General features: G+C 38.5%; 1 long non-coding RNA gene across 2 annotated transcripts in view; it reads right to left on the minus strand.

Moving 5' to 3' along the window:
* LOC118001149 overlaps positions 1-7,907 on the minus strand; it is a 37,046-nt gene extending 29,139 nt beyond the window's left edge. For both annotated transcript variants that reach the window (XR_004676631.1, XR_004676630.1), the window contains exon 1: positions 7,678-7,907. This is a non-coding gene — a long non-coding RNA (uncharacterized LOC118001149). The remainder of the gene's footprint in view (positions 1-7,677) is intronic.
* Between the last annotated feature and the right edge of the window lie 1,811 nt (positions 7,908-9,718).

Consider the following 9,718-nt stretch of genomic DNA (forward strand, 5'->3'; position numbering starts at 1 on the left):
AAAGAAAGAAAGAAAGAAAGAAAGAAAGAAAGAAAGAAAGAAAGAAAAGAAAATGAACTTAAATCTTAGTCAAATAAAGGATACAAGACAGGAAGTCAGAAACCTGTAGTTTCTATTATTTGCCTGTTATGTGATTGAAACAGATAGTTTTGCTTTGCTGACTCAACGGTTCCCACAGTGTAAAATAAGATACATAACTACATCCTTGAAAAACAGAGCCAGGCAAATGTCCATCTCCCAAGTTTCTTCCAGTTCATGTTCTGACTCCTACTTGAATGACCTGGGCATTGATTAGTTATGATTTTGATTGCAGGTTGCACAATTATTTGCTTAACTTTATTTTTAATATGACAAACATTATGTGACAACAAGTCTAAAGTTGAAAATAGGTTAAATGTTCCTTGGTAGGATATTATTTTTCATTATTTATGAAACATCAGTGGAATCTGAGGTATCCATTTGGAATGACGTAGTGAATCATCCAGTGGTTTGGGGGAAATCCTCATACTAGTTTATCACAGGGAGAAAAGGACACTGCAAAACAGACTGATCACACTTAAAAAAAAAAAAAAAACAACCGACACCTAATGGTTAACAATACTCATCTCTGGCTGGCAGGATTCATCTACATTAAGAACAAAAGACTAAAGCACAAAAAACAGAAAATTAGACAGCAGTTGCAGATTTGTAGGACTGTGATTTTTATGTTGTGTGTGTGTGTGTGTGCACTTTTCTGCAACATAAACAACGCAAAGACAACGGATATCTTTTTGGAGACTTCAAAAGTCTCAGTTCCGGGCGCCTGGGTGGCTCAGATGGTTAAGCGTCTGCCTTCGGCTCAGGTCATGATCCCAGGGTCCTGGGATCGAGTCCCACATCGGGCCCCCTGCTCCTTGGGAGCCTGCTTCTCCCTCTGCCTCTCTCTCTCTGTCTCTCATGAATAAATAAATAAAATCTTAAAAAAAAAAAAAGTCTCAGTTCCACTGTAGCCCATGCAAGGAAGCAAAGCTCAGAGCGCCCCCCGGGTCATTTAGAAGGATATTGGGTATTGTTTTCAAGCTGACATTGCCTGTTCTTTGGCTCACTGGCCATTTGGCCTCCCAGCAAGAACAACCACCTTCCTGATCCCTGAGAGGATATAAATCAGGTCTCCAGGTGAATGGAACACAATAACTGCTTGCCCCTGGGAACCCTGGCCAACTTGTCCTCCTGACCCGTCCCCCACCTTACACACCAGCAGAGGCCAGATGAGGAAACACTGACAAGTAGCAAAGTCAACCAAACTAGAAAGCTAGTCTTGCAAGTGAAAAAAGTATGCAAAGCGCAATCCCAGTTTTTTTAGTTTAAAAATTATAACAGCAATAACACATCAAAGAAGTTCACCAAAATGCTAATCATGATTATCTCTGTGTGGTGGGACTATAAGTGCCTTAAATTTTCTTATTTTGTTCATCTCTGTTTTCTAAATATTTTGTAATAAATATGTATTATTTTTAATTTTAAATAAAATGATTAAGAGTTATTTTGTCAATTTGAGGAAGCCAACAATTTAGGATCCCATAGCTATAAATACACCGATATTAGAACCCATATTTATAAGTATTTATAAAAAAGTATAAATTTATATTTATGAAATATAAGTAAAAGCTTTCTAAGGATTGAATGGTTAAAAATATTGGGATTTTTACTAAATTTACTGAGGTGGTCCTGTGTTTTTTTCTTCTTCTTCTTCTTTTTTTAGAGAGAGAGAGAGAGAGCACCTGCTAGCAGGGGTGGGAGGGGCAGAGAGGGAGAGAGAGAATTTTAAGCAGGCTCCACACCAATGCCCCCAAGTGGCCCTGTGTTTAATGGTGGCCAGCTTTGGCGTTCACTCCCCTGGCATCCCATCTAGGGTCTTTCCTTGAAGGAATGTTCTTCCTTCCATCACCTACTACCAAGACACTTTTCTCTACTTTCCATTTGGGGCCTGCCTCTCCCATTCCTGCTGACTTTTATAAGCAAGGATCTACCCTCACCATATCCTACACTTCCTAGCCCCTCCATGAAGGACCCAGCAGCCTTCCCTGGTTTCTGTGCAAGTTTCCAGGGGTTTGTATGTTTGCACAAAGCTCCCAGATCAGTGCCTATTGGGAAGTTTTTTGATTCTTCTACATGACAGAATAGGCTTGAACCTCACCCTGCCCTACATTGCCCCTTGAGTCCCAAGGGCTCATCGCAGGTATGCCTCTCTCTCAACTTCTTTGAAATGTTTCTACTCTGAATCTCTATCAGGGCCAGGCCTAAACAAAGACCAAAGGAGACCAGCAGTGGCTCAGTCACTTCCTTGGGCATTCTTTAATGAAATATGAATGGCTGGCACCTATTATGTGTCACCCTGGAAGGAGAAACAAATTGTCCTCCCTAAATGAATAAATTAATGCATGCTTTGGGAGACCAAGGACTCACTTCCTTGACTTTCTGGGAACAAGGCTTAAGCCTCTTTTTCCTAAGTCAGTGTCCCAGACAGCAGAAGCACCAGGCAGGCCATATAGACACAATAGGTATCTTGGGATCACAAGCTCACCATCTATTTTAATGCTCAAAACTGTCGGAGGCAGGTTTTTATAACCCTCATTTTACTGATACAGAAACTGAGGCTTGCAGAGGTTAAGAAATTCTGCACCAGTCTTGTCCCTGGCAAATGCTAGAGAGACACTTAAATACAAGTCATTTGACCCCATTCCAGATAGTCTCTGCTGTATCACGGTTCACTATAGGAGTCATTTCGAGTTTGGTCACCTGTGGCATTACCAGATGGTTGTGTGTTTCAGGGGATTTGCTTCAGGTGGAAATAAGGGAATCCTAGGAGAATCCAACCTGGGTCTGAGAGGTAGATGTCAAGCAATATTTCTCAGTTTGTACTCACCTTGCACATTTTACATGAGGCAGTCCTATATGTTTCAGGGTGTTTAGAATTCCTGATCCCTGTCCACTAAAATCTGATTGAAACCATCCAAAATGCCTCCACACATTTTCAAACACTCCTGGAGGGTCTCTGCCTTCCCAGGATGAGAATGCAGGAGTCTGAGAACCTCTGATTTAAAAGCAGGGCCTATATTGCTAATAGGTGACAACTGGAAACAATAATTATATCAATAGGAAAATAATTACTAGACAGGGCAGATAATTTGAACTGCGCTGACCTGGACTAAGTCGGAATTCGTACTGAACATCAGATTTGATGGCTGATGTAATCAACGAGCACTCCATGGGTTGGCTGCCAAGATAATGCATTATGAGCATAATGAGTGTTGTGTGATTTCATTAGAATGGAAAAAACCAATATCTACATCTTTGACAGAGTACGTGTCTCTCTCAGTTGTCCCTTGAATTGGCGATGATGAGCCCTCTAGTGTCCCAGACCCTCATTAATGTTAAAATCTTTCTAATTGACAAAGGGAGCCATCGAGACAGTACTAATGGACCCTGGCAGAAGTAGCTGTGTCAGGTGCTGTAAATGAGAAAAGTTCGACCTTTCCGAAGAGAGGCAGAGAAGAATTAGAAGCCTTGACGATTCCCCCTACCTCCATGGAAACAAGTAGTTTCTTTTACTGGCACACAATGCTTTTACACAGATACCATCTTCAAGGGCCATTTTCTCCTGGATGTTGTTAACAGATGAATGAGCTTTCCTGTTTGACGAGGAGAGGGGATTGTGTGCTAGAGCCTGTGGGGAGACCCCTCCCATAAATCCAACTTATCTCCATCCATAGCGAACCATCGGAATCACACAAGCAGCTGCTGCAAAGGGCTTTGTGCTGCGCTGTTTTTCCCATAGCGAGCCTTGCCTGGTTCTCAGACGGCCGAAGTGGGTGCCTTTCATTTTCTCTCGGGCGGCTTCAGGGCTACAGTTTGCTTGGCCCCGAGTAAAGATTACGTGGCAAAAGCAGCTCTGATCTTATTCTACCCAATTTGCTAGATGTTATCTCACTCTTTAAAGAGCCCAGAAAGAAAGATTCAGAAAGTAAGCGATCTGCTCTCTCTCGCAGACGGCACAATCATTTACGACAGCTATGACTGGGCACTTCTCAGCCTCATACAAGGGGGACTATACAGGTTTCAAGAAAGTATTTTTGGTTCCATTTTTCTTTCTGAGTCACTGGAGAATTGAATTCTCCAAAAGCCCTGTGGTGTTGTGTAAAATTCTTTGCCCAAGAGAGGATGCCAGGATGCTCATATCATCTCTCTAGAACCTTGTTTCCTAGGTAACGATTCCAGAAAACGTATTTATTGATGTTCCTAAAATAGATTCAGGTACCTCCTTTAATCTTAGGAATCTTAAACAGTCAAGAGCCAAATTTATCAGGAAAAAACAATTACAGCTCACCAAAACCTTTCCTCAACCCTCTCAAATCTCTAATAATTGTAAGTAGCTATCGACACCTGACCAAAATGACTCACCAGTAATAAATCATCTTATCTTCTTTATTGTTCAATGTTCCTCATATAAAAGCCCACATGATAGTTTCCTTCCTGAGTTGAGAGCTAGGATTTTTTTCTCTCTCTCCTACTGGATGGACAAGGAAGATAATGAGACTGGTACCCTCAACTGTCTCTTGAGTCTAAGGTCAATGTTAACTTCTACGCTCCAAAGAATAGTTTAATATAAAAATTAAATAGTTTAATATTAAAACCACTCTTACCCTTTAACTTCTTGGTTCTTGAATCTTTTTTTTTTTCCTCTTGTTTTAATGGTTTTGCTAGCTCATTGCTTGAGATGTGTTAACGTAAGCTGCCTCCCCTCTGCTTTGGCTATAGGTACACTATAGTGTTTAGGATTTTCTAAAATATTCCTAATCTCATATTTATTCCCAATAGTCTATCTAGTTCACTAAAGCTAGAACACCTCCCAAGGTCATAAAACCATGAGCTCCAATGTGGTAGTAAAATGTTCTCACAATCCTCGTATGCCAAAGCCTCACAGATGGAGAGGGCGGTGAGCTGCTTAGCAAATTGAATAGATCATTCATCTGATGGATTTGACTTTGAACTTCTACATCCTCTGTAACAAATATTTCTTTTGAGGTCTGTTTTCATTTCACTACATCCCTCTCTTAATATAGGAAGCTGCCTCAGTACATGGGGAGATTTTAAAGTCCCTAGGAAGAATTCCAACAGCCCTTCCAAAAAAAGAAAACAAGAATAGAAGAGAACCTTTCTTACTGGCTTTTATTGAAGATTGAACTGTCACAATTAGAGATGCATCCTTTGATTTAGAGATTTGTCTCACTTGAAAATTTAAGGGACACCTGGGTGGCTCAGTTGTTATGATCCCAGGTCATGATCCCAGAGTCCTAGGATCCAGCCCCACGTCGGGCTCCCTGCTCAGGGGGAAGCCTGCTTCTCCTTCTCCCTCTCTCCCTACTTGTGTTCCCTCTCTCACTGTCTCTCTCTGTCAAATAAATAAATAAAATCTTTTTTTAAAAAAAGAAAATTTAAGGAAAGGATGAGTGCAAATGTGTCTCTATCCTTATGACATTTACTCTTGTATGTTATTGAGTTTATTGGATTCCTTTTCTGAGATCACATTTTGATAGAAGGAAAGGGATTTAAAAAAAAAAAAGGTGCAGATACAGAAGCTGCAACAGGAGGGAATATGGAAGTGCAAACAAGATCTAAAGGTGAGACGGTGTGGCTCAATAGACAAAACCTTGGTGCTTGGCAAGCAAGGCTGAGCCTGCGCAGTGCTCACATTCCTCCCATGACACATCTCTCTGCAAATTGGAGAGGCCACTGGACCTGTATGGGGGCAGGCTTTTAGCTTTTTTTAAAAAAAAAAAGATTTTTTATTTATTTATTTGACAGAGAGAGACACAGCTTTTAGCTTTGATGACCAAGTCTTAAAACAGGAAAATCTTATGGAGTGTCTGGGTGAGATCATGTCAATTCTTAGGAGCTGAGTATCAGGAATGAAATGGGCTGCTCCCATTTGAAAAGAAGCATATATATATATATATATATATATATATTTTTTTTTTTTTTTTAATGAAGCAACATCCAAATGTATAACCAAGCAGTGCCAAAAAAGCAACTAACCGGGAGAAGGATGTCATGTAAAGTCATATTTCTCTCTTTTCTTGCAAGCAATATATTTTTGTGGCCTTCTGCACCTCTGTCAGGTTGTGAACAAAGGGAGAATTCTAATCCTGAGGCCGTGTGGCAGGAGTGATTAGGTTGATGGGATTTGGTTTGAACTCTCTAGGCCAACACCTCTCAAAAGGACAAATGCAGGTTTCTTCCAGATGAGTGTTCCCACAGTACCATGAGTGGAAAATTGTTTTATGGCAAGAAAAAGCACAGCGATTTTAGCAACTCATGAAGCAATAGCTTGCAAGAGATTTAATTCCCACTGGGCCAATTTGTGTTTAGAGGGAGAACTGGTCAACCATGGAAGACTAATGGCACCTGTAAGGTTTGGGGGTATTCTTTTTCCTATTAAGATCATACCTGTATACACTCTATCTTCATTTACTTGACAAAAATATAATCTCCTCAAAGTTATATCTAGATTAGAAGTTTAAAATTTCAAGAATATATAAGGGCTCTGTGATCTTACAAATAAATACAACATTTAATGGCACATCAGAAACATGTAAATGTAGTAGCTTTTCCCTTTTAGTTGAATCAATATTAAAATATTTAGAACTGATTCAAAATGCCATTATTCGTTGATTATATGTACGATAGATGGGGAAATCAATCTCTAATGCCTCCTTCTTCATTCTTGCTGATAGAATCCCAATTTTGTTTGTTAGTTCATCCCTTCCCCATATGAGTGTAAATCTAATTAGCCTAAACTCACAACGGTCATTTTATTTCCCTTGCCAGTGATTAGTTTAGGAGTGGGCATGTGGTCCAGATCTGGCCGATAAAACGTGAGGGGAAGTCTTCTGGGAAATTCAGGAAAAAAAATGTCCTTCCTCAAAAAACAAACAAACAAACAAACAAACAAACAAAAAACAGAAATAAGAAAAAACAGTCACATTTTTCTACAGGATAATTTTGTGTCTGGAAATGATGCTTTGAGAAAAGGAGGGGAGGTAATCAGTCTCTCACAATATCCTGAGAATACCAGAGCAGAGAGAAAGAACCTAGATGATGGAGCCAATGAATTAACCTGCTCTAGAGCATCTACTTCTGCACTTCTTGTTACATGAAACAATAAATATACTCATTGTTTAAGCCCATTTATCCAGTTTTCTATTACTTGGAAGTGAAATAATTTTTTAAAGTTCATCATAAATACTCATAAGCATTTGAGTATAATTGCTTTAGTTAAAAAGCAATGCCATGAAATCAAGCATTTTGAATTTGTACTAATCTCAACACTCTACTCAGGAATTATTCAGCAATCTCTCCTTTGACTCAATAAGGCAGGAACCAGGAATGGTATTTGCAGCATATTTGTATTTCCATACTATACAAATGATTCTAAAAATTAAGATAAATAAATCATTCTAGAAGAACCTCAGCCTTTTCAATTATTCCCTCATTTGTTGATCTATGATCTTGATTCAAATTGATTCAAATTTTAAAGCTCTACATCTCTAGACTTTAAAGGTATTTGGATTAATCACGAAGAGAGAAAACGGCATTTTTTTTTCATAGTGATTTTAGAGGAATGAGGAAATACACAACCTGACTCTTTGCAGTGGAGAAAACGAAATATCGAACGGTTTGGTTTCTCTGCAGCTGAAGGGAAGCTTGGTGAAGAGTGCAAAAGCGGACATGAAAGGCAGCGACCGCTTTGTGGCTTGATGCAAATTCTGGTTGGTCATAGTTGGAACCTGGTCCTCACTCCACACTCACTTCTTCTCACTCCCATTAAAATTAATTTATACTTCCCTTGTTTCAGAATTATCTGCCTTCAGCTGCCGGGGAAAGTCCGTTTATATTACTTGGGAGCATAGCTTCAAGGTCACTTCCTACCATTAATTCCCTGTCAGCAAGCGTCACTTGGGGCATTTCCTTTTCCTGTTCTCATTAGTGCTGAGGAAGAGAAATTCTCAGTGGTCTCTGACTTTCAATTCTCCCCAGCACTTTTCAAAATATGTGCCGGTATATCATTTATTTCATTTAACCATGACTATTCTGGTAGAAAAATGTCAACATAATTTCTCTAATATAAATCTAGCATGTTCCTTGCTGAAACTCTTATCTGTAGAATGGGCATCACAGTTTTTTCTTGCATATTTGGAAAACAAACTAGGTGGAGTACATTGCCAATAAGTACTTAGAAGTCATTGCCAGTAAGTCCTAGGTATGAATCCAGAATATGTACCTTTAGCTGAATATCAAAATATAGTTGTTCTGGTCATCTTTATTAATTAAAATCAATAGACCCTTGGTTCAGTTGAAAACATTCAATTAAGTAAAGAAGGTATTTTAATCATTGATGACTTTGTAAAGAAAGAATAATCAGTTAATAGAATGATTGTTTTCACTTTCTGATAGGCAAGATCACAAGGTAAAAACCTATTGAAATTTTCCAGTAGAGATATATCAAATTATAGAATGCTTTAAATATCTGATCTTATTGAACATATTTGATAAAGGGAAAAATCTTTTAAAACTTTGGATGTGATATTATTCAGATATTAAAAATAATTCTCTCTTCCACAAGTGCTCAGAATATCTCAATAATGCATGAGTGGCCTACAGAACAGGAAATTACCAGCCAGTGTGTTTTATTTTCATCCAAAGCGGATTTTTTTAAACACTAAATTAAATGATTTTTTTTCCCCCACAGACTACCTGTGTTAAGACTCAGTGAGGAAAACAACAAAATATTATGGAAGAATATAAAAGGCTATTTAAGTAAATGGAGAGAAACATTATGTTCCTGAATGGGAACATTTTCCAAAGGCAATTGGACAAAATGATTCTAAGATTTATCCAAAAAACTAAACTGACACAAATGGCCAAGCAAATTCTGAAGCAGTAGTGAAAAAGAAGGAAGTCTCACCCTCACATCCAAAGTCAGATAATGAAGTTACAATAGTTGAATCACTGTGGTAATGGTATGAGGAGAGATAAATGAATCCAAAACAGAAGACTCAACAAATGTAAGCACCATCAGAAACCATCCTGCACATCACACAGCAAGAGAAATTCCAGATGTAAGAGGGAGTTAGATGTAAAATTGCATCCATGAAAGAACTGGAAGGAAACACGGGTGAAAAGTATTTGATCTCGGGGCCCAAAGGCTTTTCTGGGCATAAAAGCAGCAGAAGAAAACATAAAGAAAAAAAAAAAAAACAACTTGGTGTGTGTGACTGCATAAGTATATAAATCTTCCGTTAAAAAAACAATCCTGAACAAAGTAAGAAGGCAAACAACTGAAATCTTTTTGCAACGTTTGATAAAAGGAGTTATAGGTTTAACAGAGAGAGCAGAGAGAGAGATCATTCAAATAATTTAGGATGAATTCTATGCTCCCACCACAACAGAAATATGGGAAGAGGTCAAGAATTACCTAAATGGCCATAAATCTGGAAAATAAAGCTCCACCTCAATGATACTCAAATAAATACAAATTAAAACAACCACAATATCGATTTACACAAAACCATCTAATATTCAGAGCGATTGTTCAGCTGTTAAATGCGATCTTAGCCAGTCACAAAAATGTGTTTCCTTTGAATTTAAATGCTCAGGGAAAAAGTATATTACAAAACAA

Source organism: Mirounga leonina, unplaced genomic scaffold (assembly GCF_011800145.1).
Source record: "Mirounga leonina isolate KUSES-001 unplaced genomic scaffold, KU_Mleo_1.0 Mir_53, whole genome shotgun sequence".
Lineage (NCBI taxonomy): Eukaryota > Metazoa > Chordata > Mammalia > Carnivora > Phocidae > Mirounga > Mirounga leonina.